This window comes from Hetaerina americana, unplaced genomic scaffold (genome assembly GCF_022747635.1).
Source record: "Hetaerina americana unplaced genomic scaffold, ioHetAmer1.1.p SCAF_12, whole genome shotgun sequence".
In the NCBI taxonomy this organism is placed as follows: domain Eukaryota; kingdom Metazoa; phylum Arthropoda; class Insecta; order Odonata; family Calopterygidae; genus Hetaerina; species Hetaerina americana.
In genome coordinates, this window is record NW_027286292.1 from 35,674,911 (window position 1) to 35,678,999 (window position 4,089).

The 4,089-nt window shown below is 40.4% G+C and overlaps 1 non-coding gene across 1 annotated transcript; it reads right to left on the minus strand.

The window, feature by feature from the left end:
• Positions 1-759: 759 nt before the first annotated feature.
• Positions 760-835, minus strand: TRNAT-GGU (transfer RNA threonine (anticodon GGU)). The gene has a single exon. It is a non-coding gene; the product is annotated as a tRNA-Thr (tRNA).
• Positions 836-4,089: the final 3,254 nt, after the last annotated feature.

Here is a 4,089-nt window from a genome sequence, read left to right on the forward strand (position 1 = left end):
ACCTAAAATATCTATATTTCCCCCTTCCATCTCTCGCTTAACATTCTCCAATTTCCCTGTCCTCATCATTGTCCTAACATTCCACGTTCCTATTCTAACTAATTTGGTCTTCTTCTCCTGCGTCTTCTGTCCTGCTGCTGCTGGTTTTCCCTTGCAAGGGTTTCGTGGGATGACGACCGCGGAAGCCTTGCCTCCTCCGCTGCCGGGCACGACACACGGCCGATTGGGCCCGCCCCGTCGAGCTCTATGGGTCATCGGAACGCACAAGCCCTTCCACCACGTCAAGGTTGTAGTCCGGGGAGGGATGTATATATATATATTTATTTATATTTTTGTATATATATATAATATATATATACCATAAAACCATAAACACAGTAATCAACCAGAAGGTCGGTTTGGTAGGTGATGGTTGAGTTCACCCAGTACTAAGCCCTATACGGCGTGTGAAATTCACACATCAGGGTAGGGGGGCCAGTTCCTTTCCCTGTACCGGTCGTGGTTTTCCAGGAAGATTTGGTAGATTTGGTACCCGAAAAATCACATAGATTGGGTGGAGCTTCAGGTGCCCAGGGTGTCCTGTCTCCCACATATTAATGTATATATATATATACATATATATATATATATATATATATATATATATATACTCATATATACAGAAACATATATAAGGAAAAGGGATAGGAACACGTATAAAGGACGAACACAATAGAGGTGGGGAAGGCGGAATCGAACGGATCACAAGAGTAAAAATATTTCCTCAACCGGGACTCGAACACCGGATCTTTCCACTTACCGGGCGGATGCTCTTAACCACTTGAGCTATCGAGGATATGTAATTTACCCTGAGATCCGTGGGTCTTATATGTCGCCAAGCGCCCCGATTCTTTAGCCAAGAGATGGCGTCAGGGGGCTGTTTCACCCACCAAAGGAGAAATAGACAATACACAAGAGGAAAGGGCAGTGGTTAGAATTCATACAACATAATACAGGAAAAGAACAGTGCGTTTCGTGGCACGCATAGCCAGAAGAAAGAGATGAGCCACATTGGCCAAATACACATTCAAACACGAAATCCCGCCAAACGGCGAATAAATACTCATATATACAGAAACATATATAAGGAAAAGGGATAGGAACACGTATAAAGGACGAACACAATAGAGGTGGGGAAGGCGGAATCGAACGGGGCGCTTGGCGACATATAAGACCCACGGATCTCAGGGTAAATTACATATCCTCGATAGCTCAAGTGGTTAAGAGCATCCGCCCGGCAAGTGGAAAGATCCGGTGTTCGAGTCCCGGTTGAGGAAATACTTTTACTCTTGTGATCCGTTCGATTCCGCCTTCCCCACCTCTATTGTGTTCGTCCTTTATACGTGTTCCTATCCCTTTTCCTTATATATGTTTCTGTATATATGAGTATTTATTCGCCGTTTGGCGGGATTTCGTGTTTGAATGTGTATATATATATATATATATATAGTATATATATATATATATATATATATATATATATATATATATATATATATATATATATATATATATATATGCCGGGTTAGATTCCCTGGCAAGACACTCTGGGCACCTGCAGCTCCACCCAAGCTAAAGTGATTTTTTGGGTACAAGGTCTTCCTGGGAAACCATAACCGGCACAGGGAAAGGAACTGCCCCCCCTAACCTGATGAGTGAATTTCACACGCCGTATACCTAGGGCTTAGTACTGGGTGATCTCTACCATCACCTACTAAACCGACCTTCGGGTTGATTACTGCGTTTATGGTATATATGTATATAAATATAAATATATATATATATATATATATATATATAATATATATTATATATATATATATATATATATATATATATATATATATATATATGCTCATTCATTATGCATAGTGATTCTTGTAGAGGTGATGGGTTATCTTTATGTCGTTAGTCCATTAGAAGCGCTTCTAGTATCTTAAACATCTTGTTCCATTCGACATTGTCGAAGGCCTTATCCAAGAGCACGAATGCCACATACGAGCCTCGTATAATGCCTTGTTCACATGCATCAATTTTTCGGGCAGTGCCCTCAAGCTGAGTATTGCCTCTCTTGCTCCTCTGTTTTTCCTGATTCCGAAATGGTTTTCCGAGAGGCTCTCAGCTACCTTTCCAACTATTCGTCGGTTGTTAACTGAGTAATTATTTCGATGCGTGAGATTTCAGGCGCATTGTTGTGTTCTTCGCACTTATATGTTCTTGGTTTCTTTGGTATTGCAATCATTACACTGTTATCGAAGTCCTCAGGTTGTTTTTCACTGTCGTAGATATCTTTCATTATTTCAAATAGGGTTTCCTTTGCATTGGCCCCGAGTGCTTCGATAATTGCTCCGTTTATTTTATCTACTCCCGTTGCCTTGTTGTTCTTCAGGTCTTTAATGGCTCGGTTGAATTCACTTCTCAGTGTCTCCGGGCCCCGTTCGTCTCATCTATCACGCTTTCTTCTTTAATTAAGCCACCTTCAAGTGGCTTGGGCCCTTGATAGAGATCTTCAACGCATACCTTTCACTGCCTCCTCTTCATCTTCTGTCAGTATCTTTATTTTAGCATTTTGGACGTTGTGGGATTTTTTTCTTAGTTCGAATCGTGTCTTCACCCGTTTATAAATGGTTTCACTGTTTCCCTTTCTTGTGTTGCCATTGATTCCCTCGCAGCAGCTTTCTATCCACTCTTCCTTGTCCTTCTTGCACTCTCGTATGACTTGGTTCCGAAACTTCTTGTGAATGGCTTCCTCAGTTTAATTTCTTGGATTCTTGTATTTTCTTCTTTCCTCTACGAGGTATCTTATTTGAGCGGTTATTCATAGCCGTTTGGTTGGCGCCGTTTTACTCACGAGTTATTCATCTTCTACTTTGGTTATGATATTCTTTATTTCCTTCCATCGTCCTTCTATGGTAGACGCTTTTATTCCTACTATTTTTGTCTATGGTCGTGGTGAACTATTCTTTTGCCTGCTTTTCCTCCAGCATTATTGTGTACAATCTGGGTTTCTGTGTCACTTTCTTGATTTTTGCATCTTAGTTGGATGTCCATGACCACCAGTTTGTGATCGCTATCAATATCTGCATATTAGAATTGAATAAAATTTTCAAAAGTTCCTGAAAAAGTATTTGCGCAATATTTCGGGTTATTAAGGTTCAATATTTTCCATATCCAGAGAACCCAATCAAATAGAGAAGAAGTTGTTTTTATGATTGATGGTATTAAGGGATTGATTTGACCTTTCACAGCGGTTAGCTTGTTACTTAAAATAATAATAAACATTTCTGCAAAATTATTTTGAAACGTTGTTTTAAAAGCGATAATATAATATCAAAGTGCATTCTGTCATTTTGTCAAAATCAATGCGGGATATCAATGTTTCTAATGTGCTATCACAGGCGGATTTACAAAAGAACATATTCTATTATCAAACTACACAAAACACATATATACCTGTTAACCTGCCAGCCACCGCTGCTGTGTATGGCGGTGGTGATAACAAACGAGACTACCATTCGCACAATAAAATTCCTCCCTAGGATTGATGCGCCACTAAATTTATCATTGTCATCAACTTTTGATTTGATGGTCTAGTTTTAAAATTATTAATTTATTAATGCCACTCCCGCAAGCTCTTAATTTGCCAAGTTGATTTGAAGTCTGCAGCGAACTGTGATAGTAGTTGGAGACATGGCCACTCGCCACTAATAGCCATCACCACCTGCCTCTAGTGACCAGGATTTATATTCAACTAGCGACTATGCCCGGCTTCGCCGGACCAATTTGTCCGCACAGCTGCAGCAGGATTTAATTCGTATTATAGGCATTTTTATGTACGTGTGTTAGGTAGTCGTCGTCTTTCCCATGCTCTTCTAATTTCTTCCCCTCTTCCCATTTCCACACCCTTTCCTTCTATCTCATAGCAGTCTAAAACCACAGCGTTCGCCATTTATCGTTTGTTGATACCGGCAGTTAAGCCTCTTGGATCTTGCTTCAACTGACAATAATCGAAATCCAGCGAAAGCTTTTCTCCGTCGCACAAGGCGTCCG